Source organism: Canis lupus, chromosome 31 (assembly GCF_048164855.1).
Source record: "Canis lupus baileyi chromosome 31, mCanLup2.hap1, whole genome shotgun sequence".
NCBI classification, from domain to species: domain Eukaryota; kingdom Metazoa; phylum Chordata; class Mammalia; order Carnivora; family Canidae; genus Canis; species Canis lupus.
This window is the reverse complement of record NC_132868.1, coordinates 16,477,362-16,503,646: the sequence shown is the minus strand read 5'-3', so window position 1 is coordinate 16,503,646 and position 26,285 is coordinate 16,477,362. Positions and strand designations below refer to the sequence as shown.

Sequence of the window (26,285 nt, the reverse complement as noted above, 5' to 3'; positions counted from 1 at the left end):
TTAAGGTTGGGGGTGGGGTGGTAGGAGTTCTTGAAGAAATCGAAATGAAATTTAAAAATCGTCATTTACCAAACCCCAGTGATATAATTGATTTAATCAAGGATCATTTATGAATGCTAAAACCAACAGATGAAAAGTTGTTGAGAAATAGGATCCTCAAAATTCTTTTAAAATGGAAAGATCTGGGGCAGCCCTGGTGGCTCAGCGGTTTGGCGCCGTCTTCGGCCCAGGGTGTGATCCTGGAGACCCAGGATCAAGTCCCACATCAGGCTGCTGCATGGAGCCTGCTTCTCCCTCTGCCTCTCTATGTCTCTCATGAATAAATAAAGAAATAAAATCTTTAAAAATAATAATAAAAAAATAAAATAAAATTGAAAGATCTAATGATCATCACTTCACCCAAATGACCAAACTAGAAGCTTACATCTGAAGCATGTGACAGAGTTCTTCTCTCATAACTTTGACTTTTCATTCCAAATTGTATTCTATTTTTTAAAATTTTATTTATTTATTCATGAGAGACCCAGAGAGAGAGAGAGGCAGAGACGCATGCAGATGGAGAAGCAGGCTACGTGCAGAGAGCCTGATGTGGGACTCGACCCCAGGACCCCAGGATCATGCCCTGTGCTGAAGGCAGGTGCTACACTGCTGAGCCACCCAGGCGTCCCAACCCAAATTGGATTCTAAATCTTCTTTTGCCTGTTTCTTAATATGGATATCTCTAGTTTAGTCTTCTGTCTTTTATTCCTTTTATGCTACATGTTCTTCCTGGGCAAGCTCAGCCACTCCTAAGATCTTAACCAAAAGTTCTATGCACATAACCTCTGAACCTGATCTCTTTCCACAGCTCTAAATCTGTAGTCCCACCACCTGCGGCTTTTGCTCCCTGAGACTTCCTCAACTCCAACTTTCCTCATCCTTAACATCTCTTTTTTCCTCATCCCAATCAGTTATACTCTCATCTTGTATTCCATAACTTAGCTCAGGGCCTCACGATCCATTAGTTACTCAAGCCAGAAATTTGGTGGTCTTTCTTAATTCATATTGTCAGCAGAGATTCATTTATTACCTACTAATGGTTAGGTTCTGTGTTCATTGTTAGGCGATAGGGGCAAAATCAATTTCAACACCGATTTACATAGAAAAACATTGATTAAATGTGCCCAGCTGCCTCAGTTAGAAGAGCAATCGACTCGATCTCAAGGTCATAAGTTCAAGCCCCAAGCTGAGTGTACAGACTACAAAAATAAATAAATAAACTTTTGAAAAAGGCATTTAAAAATGATTGCATAAATATATGCATAATTACAACTGAAATAAATGTTTTTAGGGGAAAGAAATATGGAGCTAAGAGAATGAAACAGAACTTATGCCAAGTTGGGGGTAGGAGAAGGGAGGGGACAAGGAGATCAGTTTCAGAAAATGCTTCTCTAAGAAAATGTTTGAGTTCAGATAAGAAGGATATATTGGAATTAACTAAGTGGGGGAAGAGATAAGTGGGTAGGTAAAGAGGCAGTGTTCTCTAGGAAGAGGGGAAAATCCATGCAAAGATCTTGGCTTGGGCACCTGAGTGACTCAGTGGTTTAGGGTCTGCCTTCAGCTCAGGTCATGATCCCGAGGTCCTGGGATCCAGTCCTGCATCAGGCTCTCCCACAGGGAGCCTGCTTCTCCCTTTGCTTGTGTCTCTGCCTCTCTCTGTGAGTCTCTCATGAATAAATAAATAAAATCTTAAAAAAAAAAAAAAACTCTTGGCTTTTTGAAGAAGTGAGAGAATGATGGTGTGGATAGAGCACAGAGAACAAGAGGTAAAGAGTATAAAGCCAGGCTGGAGCAGTCACTGGGGCCTGAACTTACTGAGCACTGAAAATCATATATACTATTTCGAACATTATCTTAAAAACAATAAGAAAGCATTGAAAGGTTTTAAACAGGGCAGGGTGGGGCTAGAGGTTAACATATTGTGTGTTGTGCAAATATCAGTCTGGCTGATATATGGAAAACTGTTGGCAGGGAGTGAGGAGGATGTGAGGGTGCCAGCTAAGAAGGAAGCTGCTGTAGGTCTTTAGATGAATGAGGAGGGTAGCTTGCCCTGAAGCAATGGCAATGCAGATGAAAAAAAATGGATAGATTCAAGTAATATTTTAGGAGTTAGGTAGTATATGGAGTAAGTCAGTAAAGAAAGGGAGCTAGGATGGTTCCAAGATTTTTAGAAAGTCTGAATGTGGGCCCCAGCAATCTGTTTCCTAAGGAAAAAAACATGGAAGAGGATCAGGTTAAAGAGGACAATGAAGAGTTCAGGTTGGGCATGTGAAAGATACTAAGTTGACTTTAAGAAAAAGCTAAGAAGATCTAAAAAGTAGACATTTGGATATATGATTCTGGACTCAAAAGAGAGATTGAACCCAAGATTTGGAGTCATTGACGTAGAGCTGGTAACTGTGACCACGGGAAGGATTAGATTCCTCATGGGGGGATTACAGAATGAGGAAAGGGTATATGGCGGAGATATAAAGGATACTAACGTTTAATGTGGCAGGTTCAAGAGACTGAACCTTCAGAGAAGACTGAAATGTTCCCAGGTAGGAGGGAGGAAAACCAGACATATATGTGACATCATGGAAGTCAAGGGGAAGGAACGACTAATAGAGTCAAATGCTGCTACAGGTGAACTTAGATGTGGGCTAGGTACATACCCAAGAGATATGAATACACATGTTTATAAAAACATGTACTTGAGGGACACCTAAGTGGCTCAATGGTTGAGCATCTTGCCTTTGGCTTAGGTCATGATCCCGGGGTCCTGGGATGGAGCCCCACATCAGGCTCCCCACAGGGAGCCTGCTTCTCCCTCTGCCTATGTCTCTGCCTCTCCCTGTGTGTCTCTCATATATAAATAAAATATTTTAAAAAAATATATGTACATGAATGTTCATAGCAGTATTCTTCATAACAGCCAAATCTATCAACTGTCTATCAACTGAAAAATGGGCAAATATAATTGGTATTTCCGTACAACAGAATATTCTAATCAATTAAAAAGTCAATGCAGAATCAATACATTCTATAACATGGATGAACTTTGAGAACACTATGCTAAGTGAAAGAAGTCAGTCATTTAAATAAAACCAAAAACACACATATGGTATGATTTCATTCATGTGAATCATCCAGAATAGGCAAATCTGCTAGACAGAAAGTAGATTAGTGTTTGCCTGGGTCTGAGGAAATGAGACGGAGATGGGCAGTGACCATTAATAGGTACAGGGTTTCTTTCAGAGATGATAAAAAAGATCTAAAACTCATTTGTGGTGATAGTTGCACAACTCTGTGAATAAATTACAAACTATTGAAATGTACATTTTTTTGTTTTGTTTTTTTTAAGATTTTATTTATTCATTCATGAGAGACACAGAGAGAGAGGCAGAGACACAGGCAGAGGGAGAAACAGGCTCCAGGGAGGGGGCTCGATTAGGTGCTGGATCCCCGGTCTCTGGGATCATGACCTGAGCCGAAGGCGGATGCTCAGCTGCTGAGCCACCCAGGTGCCCTCGAAATGTACATTTTGAATGTGAATTGTATGGTATGTGAATTTTATCTCAATAAAGCTATAGAAAAAAGAAAAGAGTGACTCAGCGGATGAGTGTCTGCCTTAGGCTCAGGGCATCATCCCAGAGTCCCAGGATCGAGTCCCTGCAAGGGGCCTGCTTCTCCCTCTGCCTGTGTCTCTGCCTCTGTCTGTGTGTCTCTCATGAATAAATAAATAAAATCTTAAAAAAGAAGAAGAAGAAAAGAAAGAAATTATATTTAAGACAGACAACAACAGGGTATTTTTTCATGGATTGTGTTCCTTTTTATTGATTCCAGGGTCCTCTTATTCTGACATCAAGATAGCTAGGAGACTAATTCGGTCACCATAAGTTTGTTTGGTTGATTCAATCTTGCAGATAGAATCAAAACAAAAGGAATTTTTTTCAAAGATTTTATTTTATTTATTCATGAGAGACACAGAGAGAGAGAGAAAGAGGCAGAGACACAGGCAGAGGGAGAAGTAGGCTCCATGAAGGAGTCCGATGTGGGACTCGATCCCGGGTCTCCAGGATCACTCCCGGGCTGAAGGCAGGCACTAAACCACTGAGCCACCCAGGGATCCCCCACAAAAGGAATTTTTGTTGAGTTTTTCAAATCAACTAAAGAATGACCTAAACAACTAGTGACTGACATATTTATATATCTTAGATCTTAAGAGTGCTATAGATACTCTGACAAAATTCTGACTATTCAAATCTGATTCCATCCATCCATTCATTCAACATCTGTTTATCGGGGACTGTATGTGGCACTTTATAACCCATGCTTTAAAGAAGAGTCATATTTTTTATCTTTTATTATGTTTTTTAAAAGATTTTATCCACTTATTTGAGAAAGAAAGAACACGAGCAGAGGGAGGGGAAGAGGAGGAGGGAGAAGTAGACTCTCAGATAAGAAAAGCCCTACCCAGGGCTAGATCCCAGGACCCTGAGATTATGACCTGAGCCAAAGGCAGATACTTAACCTACTGAGCCACCCAGGTGCCCCATCTTTTTAAAATATTAAATTAAGAACCATAATCTGACAATAGGAACAAATATTAGAAATGGAGGCTTTCCCTTAAATCTGCATATATGCTCACCTAGCACACAGTTCAGTGCTGGATAGTGGAAAGGTGGAAGTAGGCAACTGACATTTGTTGAATGTCTACAATTTGTCAAGCACTGCGCTGAGCAATTCAAAATTGTGATCTCAGTTAATCCTCATTATAACACTTTAAGATGAGTGTTATCATGAGGTGAATAAGCTATTCAGAGAGGTTACGTTGCTTACCCAAAGTCACACACCCTGTACGTTAGAGAAGATCTTTGAAACCAGGTTTTCTGATTCTAAAAACAGTATTTTGCTTTGTTTTTGGTTTGGTGTAGTCTGTATTGCCCTCCAAGAGATGTTCATGAATCAATTAATTTCTTCAACAAAGATTTATGTGTTGTTACTACATGCCAGGCATTTAACTGGACCCTTTGGATACAAGGTGAGCTCAGTGGAAACAATGACTGACCTCATAGGGCTCGCAGTCTAACTAGGAAAGGGGACCATTTGACAAGGACACCTTAAATCTTCAACAGATTATAAAACTCACCTGCCTTTATTGAATTTCACTGTGTTCCGAGAGCTGAGCTATATGCTTCTGCATCCATTAAGATCTCGTTCCCAACCTTCCTTCCCAAATGCATCTCCTGCCACTTTATCTCAAGTTCTCCATGCCAGACTCACTGGACGCTTCCCTACTATCCCCTAAACCAATGCTCTTTCTTTTCGCTTTCACTCACCCTCTGCTTGTAGATATGCTTCACTTTCTGGCTTTTCCTACCTCTTAGAAAAAATAGATTTCAACAACGTTGGGGAGAACAGAAGACCCTGGTTTCATTCTGAGTTAGCCTCTTTGTACTACAGTGGAAAGTTGTTTCATCTATCCCAGCTTCTGTGCCCCATCTGTCAACTGAGAGTGATAACAACCACCTCACATATTTGTGAAGATTAAAGTGATAAATAAGCTAGTGCTTGGCACAAAGTAGTTTCAAAAATGCTTCTTGAATATGGGGATGAAGACGAGACCCTATGCATTAATAAAGGAAGAAATCCTTGAAAGTCAGGGATGCTTCATGAAGAAGGTAAGACTTAAATTACTCTTTGAAAGATGAGTAGATTCTGAATAGTTATGATTGCAGGAGAGAGGCTGGATAAAGACTTGCTCTTTTACTGTGTTTTAAATATTCTTTTACAACATACACTGTAGAGCAGCACCAGGAGCTGGCTATAATAAGAAGGTTAAGCCTCCCTTCTTGATCAGTTAGTGCACTGCATTCATAAGAATGTGGACATTTTTCCCACACTTTCTTACTCTCTTGACCCCAAAGTGGTTTAAGGATGTCCCTAGTTATCCTATTCACCAACTTAATTCTAAGCCTGACTGCAGATGCCTCCTCCACAGATGTCTCCTGTTTGCCATAACTCACAACCGTTCACTGATTCATTTCAACAATTACTTATTGAGACACATCAAAATCCTAAATTCATGATTGAATGGGGACTTAGCAGTTACACTGTCAAAAATTTATTCCAAAGGAATAGTCATAGTCGTGCACAAATATCCAACTATAAGAATGTGTATGACAAAGGCCAAAAGCTAGACACAATCTAGATGTCCAGCAATAAGGGATTAGTTACATAAATCCCTGTAAATTCATGAAGGTAATTCTATATAGTCATTAAAGATAACATATAGAGGGATATAACATATATATAAAAATACTGTTGTAATTTCACACCAATATATTACCAATGATTGTCTCTGGGGTGGCCTCAGAAGTGGTTTATTTTTTCTATTCTGTAAGGAACACGTACTCCTCTTTTACTGAGAAAAATACACATTTTTTTTGGCTTGTGGAGCTTGGTCTGTGAAACGTTATATTAAAAGGAAAAGGCAGAAAATTATAGAAAGAGGCCAAACATAAATGAAGTGCCATCCCGGTTTTTCTGTAATGTTCTTTAAGATACGAAAATGGTTAAGTTCTACCTTTTCTCACCTTTCTTATTTTTATCTTAATAAATGCTCAATAAATAGTAGTAGTATTTCAGTAGAGAAAATACGATGTTGCACAAATATTATGATAGTGGCAGAATGATCACAGTTTTCGTCTGAATCGGAAACTTCCTAACATTGAAGAAATGTCAAAGTCCTTATATGGCTTTGAAAGCCATGTTCCTTCAGACTAGGCAAAGGTAGACTTGAATGGAAAGCAATTTTCTTCCTTTCTCACTCTTTTTATCTTTATTTCTGTTGAAAGATCTCACAGCACTTATTATTTTAACAATTAATAAAAATGTTTAAGTAAAATCATGTAAGAACTTAGAATCAAGGGTCATAAAGTAAAAGTTAAAAGATTTCTCTGTTTCCCCTTGCTAGGTCATCCAGAGTTGCTTACCAAAAGTAACTTTATAAAAAATAAAAAAATTTTAAAAAGTAGCTTTATCTTTCTTTTTAAAAAAAAAAAAAAAAAAAAAAGAGGGTTTTTTTCAACCACAAATGAGATCACACTATCTATACTGCTCTGCAATTTATGATCTTGGACTATTTCTACATGACCTCCAGAGTTTGCTCACATTTTTTAGTTTCACTTCTAAATAATTTTAATGGGCTTTTTCATATTCAAGAAAGCAATGTTTTATCCAACTAATGAAACTAACATCAACCGTGTCTTTACAACTGAAAAATGACCATTTTCAATATCGTAGAATATCATTTCTCAGAATATGATCTTTTTATATAATTTCTGGTTTCTTTCTATGCCTGCACTTACTACTTAGAAACACAACTAACATGTATTAAATACTACATGTGTACTAAGTGCTTTACTGATGCTATTTAACACATCAACCCCAAGATATAAATATTATCATCCCATCTTAGCAACGAGGAAATCAAAGTTCAGAGAGGGGAGAGACTTGTCCAAAGTCACTCATATGTTATATGGGAGAGCCTGGTTGCAAGCTCAGATCAGTGTCACTCTGAAGACCATGTTCTCAACCAGGTACACTGACTCACCGCTGAACAAAAACTTATATAAATACTTGCATATATATTTATGTAAAAGGGGATTGTATTATGCATGTATTTAGTAACCTATTTTCTTCAGTTGAAAATATATCCTAGACTTGTTTTCATCTCAATAAATGATAATTTCATCATTATGTCTAATGACTCCTATCTTGCCCTTCATTATAGGGAGGGTCATAAAATATTGGAGTCAATTCCCCACTGCTAAATACAGGATTAATTCCACTATATCACTAAAATGATAAACCCTGACACAGATATTTTATTTGCTGCACTTCTAAAGCATTCTTTCACAAAGTTAATACCTGTAGTAGAAGTGCCCTTTTACCTACTGGATGCAATAACATCTGGTAGAGCTTCAAAGAAGTCTGCATTAGAAGGAATGCAAACTTCCCAAGAATTAATACCTGTAACAAGGCAAAAATAATTCCTTTTTGGTCTCATGTTTTATTTAGTTACAACACGTAATTTGCTTATATGGGTGAGAGGGATTGGAAACAATCTAACAATAGATTTTAACATAAAGTATAAATCTGCACTGTCCACTATGGTAACAACCAGCCACATTAAATCTACTTAATTTTAAATTAAATAACATTTAAAACTCAGCTCTTCGGTTTCACTAGCCATATTTCAAGTGCTCAGTTGCCACATGGGACTAGTGATGACCATATTGGACAGTACAAATTTAGACTACTTCCAAAGATACCAGTTTTTTGTTTGCTTTTCACTTTTTGTTTAAGTGCTTATTGACTCAGAAGGCTAAGAGGTTTTTATAATAATTTTATAAGAATATAGTCATGTACTATGAGAATTTGAAAAAAATAACTAGATTTTTTTTAAAAAACTTCCTATGAAAATTGAATTTATAGAGTAATGAAGGGACACAATAAAGAGTTCACTTCAACTTTATTTGGGGAAAGGATTCATGGAGGAGAAACTGTGAACATCTCAAAACATAAGTAAAGGGATGTCAGGCAGAGAGAAGAGGAAACTTATCCACAGGGCCAGATGGAAGGGTAAGGCCACAGATGAGGATTTGTTTGTTTACATGTTTGTTTGTTTGTTTGTTTGTTTGTTTGTTTAAAGTAAGCTCTATGCCCAACACGGGGCTTAAAATCACCACCCTGAGATCAGGAGTCAAATGCTCCATCCACTAAGCTGGCCAGGCCTCCCCCAGATGAGGATTTCAAGCCCAGGTATTTTGACATTTGGGGAGCAGTATGAGAATTAAGTAACATCATATATAATGAAATCGTTTTGCAAACTATCAAATACTAAGGTGACTGTTGTAGGAAGCAAGGAGAATAAGGTGTATGCTTTAAAAACCTATGTTCTTTGAAAACAAAATGCATAGGGAAGATAGCATTCTTCTTTATATGAAAATAGTTATCGGTAAATGCGATTATATAAATAATAAATGCATATAACATTACATATGCATTAAGACTGAATTAATAGGATATTTGCTTGTCTCCTACATCTAAATAATCACTCTTATCAATTATATTCTTATAATTATGTTAAAAAAGAAAACAAAAGCAAAAACATGTAGCTAGAAATATCATTCTACATCATGATGATTTCGTTTTTCTTTTGCATAAGCCTGTGTCTTTCAAATAATCCACAAGCAAATAGCTCCATTCTGTAGATGAGAAATTATAAAAGACCATGTAATCAGCTGACAAAGGAACTGAAAACAAGCCCAGAGGAAATGCATGGCTGTTCTTACAAAGTCACAATGTACTGTTCTGTTTGCCTCCCACTCTCAAAGTGTATATTCCTGACATTTCTTGTCTTATAATTGGACTTTATGAATGAGAGCTGTAGGATGCTGTCTGGTGAATGATCTGAAAAGGATATGCTGAAACCCAGTGGAGGTGCTACAAAAAGTGAACGCTAGGTTTTGTGTGGGCACTTAAATAAGAGGCATGAATTAGAAATTCAGAACCCCAAATTTTATTCTATGTAAAATAAGGGCTATTTTCACAGTCTTTAATGGAAACTTTGAGTAGGTTTAGGTGACACATAATGTGGAAACCAGAGGCACAAGCTTGGATTTCAGAATAGTTTAGGAACTTATGGCTTCCCAGAGTTTACCCTTTACAAGTGTTCTGGCAAGAAAAGAGAAGTTCAGTAGTGCCCATCCTCTTTAATTTAGCTTCTTCATCCTACCTGCTGAGCAGCTATTAAAAACCATACTTACATTTCTATACCATGTTGTTCTCTCCAACTTGCATTCAATTTCCTATCTCTGGTTTAGCTGATGAATAGCGCCCCGTTTGTCAAGACCTAGATCACTAGCTCTCTGGAAATATTCAGTCATGTTTAGTAAACAAACTTTTCCTGTGTGCCTACTATGTGCCACACCAGAACCAGTCACTGGACGGTTTTGTGCACGTTCAGCTGGGGCCACCACAAGGCTTCCCTTTTGTTGGTACAAATGCTTCGCAAAGAGAAAAGGAAAACAGCATTTCTGAAGCAGGGCAGGCAGGAATCAAAAAGTAAGCTTGAAAACATTCTCCAAGGAAACAGGCCATTATGTTAATAGTGTCTGTATGTCTCTGGGTGGTAACATTGTGGGCCTTTTCCCTTCGTTATGCTTTTTTTTATACTTTCTAATTTTTTTTCTACAATAGGCATATATAATGCATAAAAGAAAATAATAAAGTAAAAATCTTAAAAGAGAAAAAGTCTCCAAAATTCTATACAAAAGAAAGAAGAGATTCAAATGTAAATAAGCCCATTGATTGGTATAGCTGACTGACAATCATATTGATGGACAGCATGACTCCAGCTACTTAATTGATTGTTTTTTTTAAATCAAGCATTGGCCTCGGCCTTGGTAAGAAAGAAATATACCATTCACCTTATAAAGGCATTAACTCTTCCTGGACCCTAGGATTTTGCCTCTGCTGAAAGAAGAATTCACGCAACGTCTCTCTCCCAAAGCCCTAAAATAACTTGAACTTTTAATCTGTCTTTGTCAAAGGTAAGCAAGAGATCCTGAGAAGAATAATATTGTATCACGGCTGGATATATGGCAATTATGGGTTAAAAAAATAACCACCATATCGACAACACCAGCCAAAAGAACGTAGAAAATTTATCCATTGCCTTTTGTTTTTACATTTGTGCGAACCTTTCTGCTGGTAGGCCCAACTTAGTTCTAGCGAGTTCGAAAATGAGAGGGAGCCCCCAGTGTATATGAAAGGATCATTCATTGAGGGCTGAGCACGAAGGTCCTCGGTCCACAGTGAGTTCTCCTGTGCACATACCCTCCAAGTACAGATGGCTCCTCAGGGCAGGAATTAAAGATGAAGAGAGAAATGACTCTCAAACAGAATACAGTACGTTAATTCACTTAGAAGGCACCAGGGTGTGACTGCTTTCCTGACTTTTCCAAAGGCACGGAATTTGGCTCCATTTCCAGTCATAGTAAATGTGTTTACTCCTTAAAATGTGCCTCTAAATTTCCCCAAATGCAGACCATGGCTTATCACCAAATTTTAAATGAGCTGCTTGCTAGTTTGAAAACACTTGAGGTTATTTGGGTCTGAGAGACACTGGAGGCCCAGACATCACCTTTGTCTTCACCCTCCCCCAGAAGCTCCCAAGAGCAGGCAAGGCCTTTCACTCATGAGTTCTGGCAGTTGGCTGAGGCCTCCCTGAGGAGAAAAGAAAGGGGGGAAACTGTGCTGGGTGAGGTTGGCCTCTCCTAACTCTTATTAATAGAGAACATGTGGGCCGCGGCGAAGGCGGGGGCTGGGGTTGCTGAGTAAACAGGATGGGATGAGAAAGAGAATGATGCTTTTATATTCTTGTCTATTATAGATCCAGGGAGGCTCTTTAATGCAGATGAAAGGGAGAGACAGATTTAAAGGAAGTAGCTTCCAAAGCTAAATTTACAGACCACTGACGTCTACACACTTATTTGCCATGGAAGGAAGCTGTGTGGTCAACTGGCATTGCTAACCAACTGCCAAACAGATTCCTCTAAGATTTTCCTGGGCTATGGTTCTGTTACACCTCTATCTGAGCATTCTTCCTTAGCACCATCATTTATTTATTCAGTCTACTACTATCAATTGAGGGCTATTATTTGCCAGGCACCATTTTGGGTGCTGTGAATACAGCAGTGAACAGGACAGCCTTCATGGACAGTCTAAAGAAAGGGGAGTAGTAAAAAATGACAACAGGTGGTCGCAGACTGTGATGCCAACTGGATGCAGGGGACATGGGAGCCTGGAGAGGGAGCAGTGAGCCAGATGCCACCCAGAGAGAGGCAGTTAGGGAGGGCTCCCCTGAGGAGTCCACGGCACCTCAAATGAGCCTGGGGTTAGCCCACTGGGGAAGGAGCTGGACATGACAAGACATAACAAAATGGGGGTAACAGGATCATGGCTTAGAAAATGCATGTTCCTCTCAGGGATGAGAGAGAAGACAGACATATCCCCAAAGACCTTAAGGAAGGATGCTGTAGAAACTACACAGAAAGTATGCTGTTGAACACCGAGGTGTGATGCCGCATCTAGAGGAGAACCGAGAAAGAAGCTCTTTGCATATGGAACGTTCTTCTGCTGACCTACTTTTCATGCAAGCCTATCACGGCCATTTTATGGAAAGGAAATTGAAGACTATAAGGCAGGCAGATGTATGAGGGAGTTTCCCCTTTCCTCATCAAAGAATGCTGTTGTTTTTACCAATATAAGTGTTTACAATGTCTTCTTGTTTGCCCCCCATAGTCTTAGAAATAGCAGTGCTAAGATAAACTCTCACATTTTAAGTTTTGTGTTGAAACCTGAATATCAGAAAATTTTCTTATCTTTAAAATTGAATTTTAATACTATATGTACCTGTAAATGCTCAGGATTTGGAAGACTGAATCTTCCCAAAAATATAAAAAAAAATACATATGAATATATCTGATAAAGTTTTAACCACACACACACACACACACACACACACACACACAAATAGCGTAATGGAGAACTGAACTGTTACAGATTTTTTTTCATTTATCGATTTTTTTTCAGACAATATAAAAGAAATGAGAACTTTGTCAGTATAAAAAAAATACCACTTTATTTCATGCCATTATTTCTTTTCAATCTGCTAGCTAAAAACATGTCCATATCAAGCTTTTGTTTCTTGATCCTTATTATAGTCTCCATAAAAATCATTAGAAATATACTGTCTCAAAAAGAGAAGTTGATTCCTCTCCTGTCCAAATTATTAGTTTTCTGATTGACTTTGAAAACCAAAACTTTACTCTCTTTGAGGGAAAATAATCTATTTTTCTAGAGAATCTCACTCTGTCAGTCACTCTGATAGACGCATAGCTTCTACTGTATTATTTTTTTGCTTCAGCTAGCATATGTTAAAACAAAATCATTTTTAAAGCTGAAGACAACTCAAGCAATTCTGCTTAGCTCCAAAAGTTCTTCCGTCAGTGACTGCCAGCGTCCTCAATGTAAGACATTATCTTGACTCATTTTCCTCAAGTATGGAACAAGTATGCGATCTGCCCAAGAAATAAGAGTTTCATCCAAATATTGTCTTAGCAGAGAAGTTAGAGCTGCTAAATTTGTAACTCATGTATTTTCAGTTTTAAATCTCCCAGAAAGGGGGCATCTGGGTGGCTCAGTGGTTGAGCATCTGCCTTCAGCTGAGGTCATGATCCTAGGGTCTTGGGATCGAGTCCCACATCTGGCTCCTGCAGGGAGCCTGCTTCTCCCTCTGCCTTTGTCTCTGCCTCTTTCTGTGTGTCTCTCATTGATAAATAAAATATTTTTAAAAAACTAAAAAAATAAATCTCCCAGAAAGATATTTCAGCTCCAATACACAAAATGATTAAGAGGGAAAGAAAAGTTTAGGAAGTCTTCACTTTTCATCATTTTTAGTCAATGATCCATTTGTATGTTGGCCAAAAAGTATTGTCCAATGGTTTACTCTATGAAGGCAGAGGCTACAATTGCCATTAATATTTCCTCTTGAGGACTACACAAATCAGTGCTTTGGTCAAAACTATAGGCTGAGTGTTAATAATAGGGGATATTTTTCAGCAATTCTTTTTCACAGAAACACTTCTCTGAGACATTGTTTTAGTTTATGCTGGAATAATCTTCTGTGCACATTAACCGAGTTTTATACAACTCCAAAAGGACCAAACATCTGGAAATGTGGCCATATTTGCTAAGCTGCTGTCCCGAAGGAAGAAATCTGATTAAAATGTTTTAAACAAGTCCGTGGAATAAAATGAGAGAGCTAGCTTCCTTACTTATTTTGTCTGCCTGTCTTCCTTCCTCCTCTCTCTCTCTCTCTCTCACTCGCTCTCTTTCCAGATAGCTTTAGCCTGAAGCCTATTTCTTACATGTTTTTACAGCTCATCAGCAAAACCACACTTCTGTCAGCCATAAAAGTCATAGCGTACCAATTATTTAAATTGTCAGAACCCTCAGGTAAAAATGCTCTGGGTGCCAAAAAGCAACAATCCTCTTCAACATGCAGAGAAGTTGTCTTTCCCTCGGATTTAGAACTGGGCTTTCCTCTGAATCAGAGCTACAAACAGGTGTGGACTTTCAGCTGAGCTTCTTCCCGGCAGCCTAGAAAATCGACATCCTGAGAGACAGTGTTGCAGTTGCCTCGCAAGTCACTGGAGATGAGCCAGGGCTCCAGGACACTGAGAGGAAGAGGCAGGCACTGGACCTCTGGTTTGCACAACCCCTGCTCAACAGGGTCCCCTGGAGAATTAAAAAAAAAAAAAAAAAAAAACTATTTGAATGCTTGAGTTTGATATCACTGGCCTGGGATATGGCCTGGGCCTTGCTACTTTTCAAAGCAACAAAGTTCAAGCATCGTGATTTTAAAGTACACAAAGTTCAGGTTTACGCCTTTCGATAAATCAAGGTACCCCTCATCTGAGCTGAAAATCAACCTAAAAGAAAGGAAATAGTTCTTACTATTGCCATTCCTCCTGTTGGCATTTAGTATAATCAACTGGCCATTTATAAATCCATTAAAATTTTTAATCACTTTGCTTGGCCCCTCTTCAGAAGCTCTGTGTCAGAAACTTTAATATCCGAGCAACTACAAACAGCTGCCAGGACAAATCCCATGTTGTTTCCTTTCTTTTCAGGCCCTGTGTTAGAGAGGGGTAGGAAAGTTCGTTGCTAGGCACAATGCTACAGAGCTGTCCCTTCAGAGCGTCCCCTCCCCCTGGCCCAGCAATGTAGTCGGGCAGGAAGGTGGGCCCTGGACCTCTAGAGCTTCCAGTTTTTCAAGAGAAGCCAGATATAACCTTATTCATGTGAAAGCTCCCAATTTCTAAATGTTGGCAAGTAGTTGTGAATAATCAAAACACATCTGCTGAGCGACAGGGAGCTGCCAGTTTGCAACCTCTGACCTGGAAGGCTCTTCATCTCCTGGCCATGTGACTAACTCCTCCTCAACTTCCGTACTGACTTGGGGAGACAACTGTGTGGAGACAGCTCCCCTCACCCCTCTTTGCACTCCCTTCCCTCCAGCCCAGTGCTCCAACCCTGGGCACTGAAGCAGCCTCCAAAGCTTGTCTCCACACAGTGCAATTGTGTGTTTGTCCCCCTAACAACTGCCCGCTCCCCAAGGGTGGGGATGGCGCCTTAGTCCCCTATTCTAGGAATGTATGCGCATCCCAAACTCCATACTGACTGAGCAAACAAATGCTACTAGATGCTTACTATGCATCTATAAAAATTGAACAAATTATGGCCCAGAAATTACAAATTAAGAAAATACACCCTTGGAAAAAAGGCTTTCCTTTCCACATAGGTGTTGTTACCTTTGTGATCTGCATCTCCTCCCAAATTTAATTCACTTGTAAGCATCTTCAGGCCATCTCCACATGGCACCTTTATCCCTTAGAGTGTTGCTTAGTAGTTAAGGGAGTCGTAGCCTTTATTTTATTTATTTTTTTATTTTAAAGATTTTAATTATTTGAAAGAGAAGGGGGAGAGAGAGGGAGAGATCGCATGAGAAAAGGAGAGGGGGCAGGGGGAGTGGGGGCAGGAGGACAGGGAGAAGCAGACTCCTCACTGAGCAAGGAGTCTGATGCGGGATTTGATCCCAGGACCCTGAGATCATGACCTGAGCCTAAGGGAGATGCTTAACCAACTGAGCCACTGAGGCACCAAGTGAGCCACTCAGGCACCTGGGAGTAGGCTTTAAAAAAAAATTATTTATTTATTCATGAGACACAGAGAGAGAGGTAGAGACATAGGCAGAGGGAGAAGCAGGCTCCATGCGGGGAGCCCAACGTGGGATTTGATCCCAGGACCCCGAGATCACGACCTGAGCTAAAGGCAGATGCTCAACTGCTGAGCCACCAAAGTGCCCCATGAGGGTAGCCTTTAAAGACAGCCTGGGTTCAGGGCTAGGCAGGCAGCAGCTGGAATGGAGGTGACCTTGGAGCAGCCCTTGGAGGACACAGTGAAGAGTCCATCCATTGTTGGAGTCCTGTGCACAGATTCACAAGGACTTGATCTGGGCTGCCGGGGTACCCTGTCCGCTGAGCACGCTGGGGTGATATCTGTTTTAGCCCAGCAAGCAGCTAAGCTGACCTCAGCCCCCACTGATATTCCTGTGGTGTGTCTAGAATCTGATAATGGGAACATTATGATCCAGAAACATGACGCATCACGGTGGCAGTGCACCAAATGGCCTCTTGACATCTCATATCAGTTCTCCAGCAGCCTGTCAGAGGGGCTCAATCCTACCAACGTTAATTATGTTGTAGAACTATTAAAGTTCCGGTAGTGAGGTCATTTATTTAGTGTGATTTGGGCACTTTTCTATTAATTTTAGAGTAAGCTGCTTTTGACACTCAGTGGCCTGACTTATCAAAATATTAGTAAAAAAAAAGATCATGTTTTGAAGCAGCAGGTCCAGGTCACTTTGTATGTAGAATTTTGTTATGTTCAAGAAATCTGGTCAGAGGAAAATAATAAAATAATAAAATAAATAAAATAAAATAAAATAAAATAAAATAAAATAAAATAAAATGAGACTGCCTGGATTCATATTTGGCCTCTGCTACTGTATTACCTTGAGCAAGGTATTTGTCCTTATTCTCAGTTTTCTCATACTTATCTATTTTTAAAATTGAAGTATATCTGACACTTTGTTGCATTAGTTTCAAGTATATGACTTAGTAATTGGACAACTATATCATGCTATGGTTACACCTAGTGTAGCTACCTCCTGACATCATACAACATTATTATCTCAGTTTTCTTCTATTTAAACTGTGAGTAGTCATGAAACCTGCCTTAAAGGGTTGTGTGAAAATTAATTATGCAAACACCTATTTACTATCCTGGACCATTACTATTACCCATTATTGAATACAGTGTCCCCCAAGAATGCTACATAGTTAGCATTATTACCACATCTTATAGATGAGGAGACAATGAGGCTCCAGTGTCAACTACGCAAGGTCACTCTGCTGGCACATCACAAAACTGGGCTGCAAACACAGATCTGCCACCAAGTCCATTGCCTTTCCAATTATACTAGAGAAAAATCAGGGGTGTCTGGGTGGCTCAGTTGGCTGAGCATCTGCCTTTGGTTCAGATCATGACCTCAGGGCCCTGGGACTGAGTCCTGTGTCAGGCTCCCTGCTTAGTGGGGAGTCTGTTTCTCCCTCTCCCTCTGACCCTCCTCCTCACTTTTGCTCTCTCTCTCTCAAATAAATAAATAAAATCTCAAAAAAAAAAAAAAAAAGAAAGAAAAATCAACCTGGTCCTCCCAAATTGTTGCCAGTCTGCCAATACTTAAAACCCACTCCCACACATGAAGCTAGTACCTAAATACAAGTAAATTCCTTTTATCATTATATTAATAATAATAAAACCTAACAGTGAGCTTTATGCTCTCCACATGGTGCTAAGCATGTGTTTTTCATTGTCATCTTTAACCTCTGCAAGGCACTTACTGTTTTCAGATGAGGAAACTGAAACCCAGAAGGTTAAGTCACTTGCCCAAGGACACAAAGCATTTAAGCCTAAACTCTGTCTCCAAAGCCATTAAGAGTTCTCAACCTCTCTACCAGGCATTCCCAGACCAATACAATTTCATTTAAATAATAATAATAAAATTATGAACCAACTTACCAACTCTTTATTTCATTACCATTTGTTCATAAAAGAAAGAACGTGCCTACACAATAATTGTTGAGAGGTCATCATCTCAAAGTAAAATAATTAAGGACATTTAACTTTATAAAAAGGTCCAGACATTGTTTTTGTTTTTTAACTTTTCTGTGTGAACTGGTAGAAGCATTGTCGCCACCACTGCCTCCTTGCCATCATTATCTCCTCATCCTTCCCAGCCTCATCACCTCTAGCCCTTCCACTTGATGATTTCTTTGAATACTCCTCCTACTTATTCCTTCCTTCGAAGCCAGAATAATTGGCTCACAAGTAGCACTGCAATCATTTAAACTGGGGGACAAAGCCTGAATGCCAATGTGAGCAAGGGGCTTAGTCCAACCGAGGCAATGGGGGAACCAGTCAGGGATGTGGGAGGCTGTCCATGCTGATCAAGTGGCTGAAAAGGGAGATCATGGGGCATGATGGAATGCGTCCAAGAGTCCAGGAAAATGGAGGATGAAAGGGCAGGGAAAGGGGCAAAGGGCTTCTCTACTTCTACCTTCTTGACACCCAGACAGAGGGAGAAATGGGCCAATGGTAAGAAGGAGGCAGGGTGACAAAGCAAAGAATGTTTGCATTGTGCTGACAACCACCCACAGGTGCCTTCTTCCAAATGAGTCCCTCCCACAGATTTCTTTTGCATTAACATGGAATTCGGTTCTCCTAAATTCAATCTGAAGAATGGAAGTCACATTCACTTGCACTCATTTACTCCATGTTTATTAGGACCCTACCAAGGCTGGGCCTTCTAATGTGCAGAGGGTAAAGTTTACCTTAATAAGATTGCTTTTAGCCAGCTTTGAAGAACTCACAGAGAGACAGAATATGTTTGCTTTATTTTTCATTTCTTTCTTGTGCATGCACATTAAGGAACTCATACACAATTGGAGAAATCCTGTATTTTCTATCTATGGTAATATTAATAATAGCATGAAGCAGTTTCTCTGTGAGAGTAACGTTAGCTGATGTGCAGTGAGCATTCCTAACATGCCAGGCACTGTATTAGCACTTTGTATGAATCATCTCCACAAAGAAAAACAACGCCTGGAACATAGTAGGGGATTAATAACGGATGGGTGGTTAGATGGATGGATGAATCCTCACTACAGCTCTATGAGGTAGTTTCTATTATCATCACCATAGTATAGATGAGGAAACTGAGGCACAAAGCAATTAACTAACCTGCTTAAGACCACTTGGGTTCTGACTTCATGACTTAGTGGCATAAAAGTGACAAAGAATAAAACACAATTTCTGGGGCACTTGGCTGACTCAGTCAGTAGAGCATCAACTCTTGATGTCGATGCCAAGTTTAAGTCCCACGGTGGGCATGGAGCTTACTTAAAACAAACAAACAAACAAACAAACACTTCCTAATTAATGAAGGCATCTCAAGGGATTGTGGCACCAAAAGTAATAAAAATCACAAAACAAACAAGTCCAAAGCGCACAACAGACCTGCCCAAAGTAAAAAGGATAAGAAAAGATGAGTCAGAATTAGAACCCAGGCCTTCTGTCTCCTAAGTACTCTATGCATCATGCCAGGTTTAATTCTCATAGCTGAGCCAGGTCACACCTCAAAAAGATGCTCAGTTTGGTATCAGCAATTGCTTGAGCTCCTAGAATCCCCCATTGGCTGGTCCAGAGCACCACTGATTAGAAAGAAAAGGAGAGAGGAAGAAAAATGTGGGAAAGAAGAAAGGTTAGGGTCTTAGCAAATTATCTAAGGTGACTGACAAATCCCAACCGACTGTCCAGACATGACACCGTGCAAAACCACCATCACCGTAGTTTTGGACAATTTGCATGATGAACAGTATGCTTTTGAGATCCTTAGTAAGTATAATTATCCGCTTATTCCTGGTTATTAAAAAACCTATTCGAGATAAACCTTATCCTCAATGGAGACATACCTGGCAAATCCAATTATCTATAAGCACAAAGTTGCCTACAATTGCTTAGAGAATAAACAACCCGCAAGGCATGAGGGGGAGCAGGTCCCTACAGCCCTGGTTAGAATATACAATTTGCCTGAATCCCCTACGTAGTTCGTTATACTTCACGTGACTAATACCCAGAAGGACATTTAATCTGCAATGTCTTAAGGTGAGTTCTTCCACAGGCACATTAGCAAGACAAGGTTTTGTTCTTTGAAGGGGGCACAAAGTTGGTTAGGGGGGAAGGGGCCAACTGTAAGGGGCCAAATTCCCCAAATGAAGAAAGAAGTCAAAACCTGCCTCCTGCAACCCCTGGATCAAGAAACATGTATTTCCTTTATGCCCAATCTATGCTGTCCCCTGTTTGGTTTTCAGGTCAATGGGAGTTGCCCGTGACCTGCCAAAGTGAATTCCACAAAACAATGGAATTGAGCAGCAAGGTCTCATCCTATTGCTTTTGATAACAAATTAATTCCTTTTTTCTCTCTCTCACAGTCAGCTCCTGACATTTTCAACTTTTGGTGTTGCTAGTGAAAAAGAATAAATTAAAAATGCAACCAAATGCACTTCCTAAAACCTTTGGTGGGTCCTACCACCCATTTTACTTCTTTTCACTGAATATTTCCGTTTCCCTACTAACTAACTTAAAAGGATACAAGGTGCACATGGGGACAGCAGTCGGATTTGACCTCTAAATTCAGGGACTGGCTTACTAATTCAGTCATGTTTTTTATTAGATTCCAAAAGGCATTTACCAACAAAAAGCTGGTAAGAGAGTCTTTTAAAGCATTCCTGAAAAATCTCCTATGATTTATGGTAAACAGAAAACAATTAAGAAATAATATTCATTGCATTCCCACAATTCTGCTTGAAGAAATAAAACAAACATATGTAAATGCACACATGGGTCAAAAGATGAAAAGGAAATATACCGAAGGGTTAGCTGTGGTTACCTTTGGACACTGAGATTTGGAATGGTTTTTATTTTCTATTTTTTTGTCTTGGCCTACTTATAATTTTTCTACTTTTAACAACTATTTGCCTTTTATTGAAAAGATACACTTGAGGCTGTTTTTCCACCCTTAGGAGACTCCAGATCCTACCCCCTCCACACACACACCTTGTATAGTTGGGTGAGAACAGTTCCCTCCTCTCTCTCCCTGCAAAAGACTGAAGATTTATTCTCTGAGAGTAAAACAGAGGGTCTCTGGAGTGCGGAGAGACCAGGAACAGCTGAAGACAGAGTACTGTACAGAGTCAAAGGATGTCTGAGTGCAGATGCTGAGGTCTCCCCACACACACCACACCAGCGTACACCCTGCCAGTGCTCTCTCTACACTATGCTGCCATGCCTTCACCCTCTAATCAAAAAACGGAAGCACTTCTCTGGCAACTCAGAAGGAAAAAAAAAAATAAGTCTAAAGGTACTGGAGCCCCTGGGTGGTTCAGTGGTTGACTGTCTGCCTTCAGCTCAGGTCATGATCCTGGGGTCCTGGAATCAAGTCCTACATCAGGTTCCCCATAGGGAGCCTGCTTCTCCCTCTGCCTATGTCTCTGCTTCTCTCTCTGTGTGTCTCATGAATAAGAAATTAAATCTTTTTTTTTAAAAAAAATCTAAAGATATTAACCTATCCTAGAGTTTCCCCAACTAAAAGTCTAGCCACATGGCCCCCCAGTGCACCTCAACTGATAAACCTCCAATCGCTTAGATGTGAGAAGACAGATGAGACTGGTTGCTAAGAAAAACCTCAAACATTAAAACAGTGACCAAAACAAATGGGCAGAAAACAGCAATTTGAATGAAACAAAGATTATACAATGAGAAAAAGAAACTACAAAAAACACTATCACACAAAATATCACAATTATGAAACAAAGATGGAATATTGTGTTTTAATCAACATTTAAAAAACAGAAAAAGAATGATTGGAAATCAAAAATATGAAAAACACAACAGAAGTGTTGGAAGATAAAACTGTGCCAGAAAATTAAGCAAAAAGACCTAAAGATTAGAAAAATTAAATAGAAAATAGGAAAGAAAAGATAGAAGATAATCTTGGGTGTGTAATATTCAAAGAATAGGAGTTCCAAAAAGAACAGATAAAATTGAAGATGGAAACTTATCATATAGTGAAATCATATTTAAATTTTCCTAGTATAGAGGCATGAGTTTTTTAATTCAGAAGACTTCCTGAGTATCTAGGAAAAAGAATAAAAACAAACTCACAGTGAAGCATATTCTAGAAAAATGTAATACCATTGGAATGAGACCTTACAAGCTTCAAGAGGGGAAAAAACAGCTTACAACAAGAGATCTTCCGATTTTTTTATAGAAAAACTGGAAACTAGAAATCAATGAAGTAAAGACCTCAAAAGTCTAAAGGAAAATGATTATTAATGTTGAATTTTTTAAGATTTTATTTATTTATTTGTGTCTCATGAGAGACACAGAGAAGGAGGCAGAAACATAGGCAGAGGGAGAAGCAGGCTCCCTGCAGGGAGCCGGATGAGGGACTCTATCCCAGGACCCGGGATCACGCGCTGAGCTGAAGGCAGATGCTCAACCACTGAGCCACCCAGATGTGCCTTAATATGGAACTTTATACATAACTAAAACTTCATCATTATGTTGGGGGGGAGACATTTCCAGAATTACACATTTTCAACAGTTATCTCTCCTATACTTTTTCAAGAAGCTATGGAATTTGATCAGTAAACCAGCAAAAGAAAATCACAGATACAGGAAGCAGTATTCCACAGAGGGGAATGAAGGGAATTTGCCGGGTGATGGTGAAAGGAATCTCTGACAGCAACTAGCCCAAACTGGTGCAAACCATAATGTCCCTGGAGAGAACCTCCAGGGGATAAAATTGGTAGGTATGTGATTTATCTGCACATCTCGAGGGAAGATAAATCCCAAAAGGTAGAGGCTGAAACGATTAAAAGAAAATAAAACAAACACACAGAAAACAAGCCAAATGGAAAGGTAAGCAATATCATGGCTTGCAAAATGACTCAACTGTGAATGGTCATTGTAGTGTCAACCCTAAGGCAAATCAAACAAAAATTATGACATACTTAAACCGGGAAGAAAGAGGGGATGCGGAAAGTGGTATGTGTAGTAGAGTGTCCTGGGGGCAGGAGGGAAGAAAGCTAACCCTCATCTACAGTGAGAAGTTATTACTTAGCACCTACAACTGAAAAATTAAGAAGTCAGTAATATTAGCATATTAGATAGAAAAGTGGAGGTCAGTATAAAAAGCAACACTGATACATGAAAGTGATTGCCTTGGGGTAGGGAAAGTGGTGGACAGAGAGGGAGAGAACTATTGCATTTCTTTATAAAATTTGGGGAACCATTTTATTCTTTAAACCATGGGCATATATAATTTTGATAGATTTTCAAAAAAATGAAAGATTTAAAAACAAAGGTTGGAACTGGCTTTTAGAGCTATACATACTTGGGTTGGAATCCCACTGTAGCACTTACCTAAATCTGTCCATGCTTAACTTCCTTATCCTCTCCAAGCCTATTCGTTTCCAGTCTGCAAAATCAGGACAATGGCAGTTGTGAAAATTAAATGAAGTTTAATGTGTGAAGTCCTTTGTCTGAATCGGACAGTTCATGTCAGCTCCTACATCAAATGTCCAAGGCTCTCACGCTCTCAGATGACCATGTAGGACACTAGCAGCCAGAGTTTTTCTGCCCTTAGAGCAGGAATCTACTTATATCAATGTCCAATTGTTTGAGGAAGGAGATTTCAAATCAGTGTTTCTCAATCTTAAACGAGGTACCGATCCCTCTCAAAGGAGAAATAAAACAAAACACCGGGGATCCCTGGGTGGCTCAGAGGATCCCTGGGTGGCTCAGCAGTTAAGCATCTGCCTTCGGCCCAGGGCATGATCCTGGAGTCTCGGGATCGAGTTCCACGTCGGGCTCCCTGCATGGAGCCTGCTTCTCCCTCTGCTTGTGTCTCTGCCTCTCTCTGTCTCTTCTGAATAAATAAATAAAATCTTTAAAAAATAAAAATAAAACAAAACACCAAACTCTTAGGGATCCAGGGTTGACTCACACGATTTTAATTATAATATTATTCAAATATTATACTATGTATATAGGCATTAACTCCTTGTGTACATAGAACTTAGGCAACAATACAGTAAAAATAATTTTTTTGTTAATTTCAGTTTATTTTTAAAATTTTTATTTAAATGCAATTTGCCAACGTATAGTATAACACCCAGTACTCATCTCATTATGTGTGCTCCTTAATACCCATCACGCAGTTACCCTAAGTAAAAATAAATCTAAATGGGGGCACCTGGTGGCTCAGTGGTTGAGCATCTGCGTTAGGCTCAGGTCATGATCCTGGGTTCCTGGGATCGAGTCCTGCATCGGGCTCCCTGTGAGGAATCTGCTTCTCCCTCTGCCTATGTCTCTGCCTCTCTCTCTGTGTTTCTCATGAGTAAATACATTTAAAAAAAAAAAAAATATATATATATATATATATATATTTAAATAAATAAATAAATTTAAATGAAAATCAAATCCCAAATTGATGGAATTCAAGTGAACATTAATTTTTTTAGTTTGTTTATTTATTCATTTATTTATTTAAGTAATCTCTACACCCTACATGAGGCTCAAACTCCCAACCCCAAGATCAAGAGTTGCACACTCTTCCAACCGAGTCAGAAAGGGTCCCCAAGTGAACACTAATTTAATGTGACAATTGGTGACATTTTGCTGAAACCAAATCATTGCTCTTCAAGGCACACGTGTTAGCGGATCTCATTGGTCCCCAAGCCCAGGCCACTCTGGGTGCTAGATGATGACCCAATTTCTCACTGTTTTTCTATGAATCCTCCTTCCACAGCCGGCTGTGGGACTCCTACACCTTTGCACAGTGCCAGCATGTCTCTTAGGCATCAGGTCTGCTAATGCTTTTTTCCTGTTAGCCAGGTACAATGAAAGTAACACAATTTGTCACCAACTTAATCCTAACAGAAACTCAGACTCCAAAATCAAGAAAAACCCTAAATTTAAAAATCATTATTAAAACTGTAAAAATCCCTGCATGGAACTCCTTGATGGTTAATTAAGGCCTCTTGGGAAGCCTTCACCCAAAGTCGGGGGTAAGGCTTTTCCAGGCAGCAGGACCACCCTCCCTTTTCCCTTGCGTCCCCATCCCATCCACAGGTTCCAGTCAAAACTGCTGCTTTATTATGCTCTTACCATACCCATGGGACTGCTAATAAGCACTAATGAAGAGTTCCTTCTTTCTATACCCAGCTGTTCCTCATTCCATTGTATGCCTTGTGATGGGTCCTCGATTTACTTGCTTGCTTTTTTAAATCTGCTTTCTGTTTCAAAATACATATTATGACATTTATCTCACACACAGGACAAAAACCAAAGACATGTTATCTCACTGCTCAGTAGACACAACTTCACCTTATGATGGAAAATATTTGCCAACTTCTTTGATGCTAAAGAAAAAAAATCCTGTCTATTTTAATGGAATTTAGTATATCTGTCTGTGATGTATTCAAAACAAATGCAGCAAACTGTCCCTTTGTGGAATGACTTCATTTCCAAGGTTTTTGAGCCTTCCGTAGGAAGAGGTGGTACTGTCAGAGGAAAAAATATGTAGTATATCTAAACCTCCCCAGCCCAGCAAGCCAGGCTCTTGGGCAGAACGAGAACCTGAGAACTGTCCAGCTGTGTCCTCTGGCCACAGAGGTCCAGACACATACATTCTGTGCCAAAGACAGGGGGCAAATGTCCTTCATAGTTCAAGTCTTCTTGGGACGGCTGGGTTGAGGGTCTGCCTTGGGTTCAGGTCATGATCCCCAAGTTTGGGAATCGAGTCCCGCATTGGGCTCCCTGGGAGGAGACTGCTTCTCCCTCTGCCTATGTCTCTGCCTCTCTCTGTGTGTCTCTCATGAATAAGTAAATAAAGTCTAAAAAAAAAATTTCTCTTTCTTGCAATCACAGCTGTCCATAACAGTTACATCCATTTGGGCGATCATGGCCATGTCAGGGGCACCAGGTTCCTGCACTGGATGGAAGGAAGATTAAAAGGAGTCGCCTCTGTTCATATCAAAAAGCCCAGGGCTATCCATTCATTTATTCCATGAATACTTATTAAACAACTATGGTGTGAAGTTCCATACTTCTCTTAGGCAGTATGAGGGATATAAAGATGAAGAAGACATATACCCTGACTTAGAGAAACACACATTCTAGAGGACGGGATTGACATAAAAGCAAGTAACTGCAAAGCCACGTGAGAAGCACTGATTGATAGATCATGTGCTATGGGAGCACAGAGGAAGGAGCAACTCAGCTTACCTGGAGTGACTTTGAGTTGGTCTTTTGGCTAAATTAGAGTCCTCAGCTTGACAAGAAGGGAGGCGGGGGAAGGAGTCCAAGCAGAGGATATAGCACAGAGGCATAACAAAGGTTGGATCATGCAGGGAAGAGTAAGTAGGTCTGGGGTTACGTAATGG

The 26,285-nt window shown here is 39.7% G+C and overlaps 1 pseudogene; it reads left to right on the top strand.

Annotated features, from left to right (window-relative positions):
* The first annotated feature begins 16,078 nt into the window (after nt 1-16,078).
* Nucleotides 16,079-16,353, top strand: LOC140622420 (ragulator complex protein LAMTOR5 pseudogene; annotated as a pseudogene).
* Nucleotides 16,354-26,285: the final 9,932 nt, after the last annotated feature.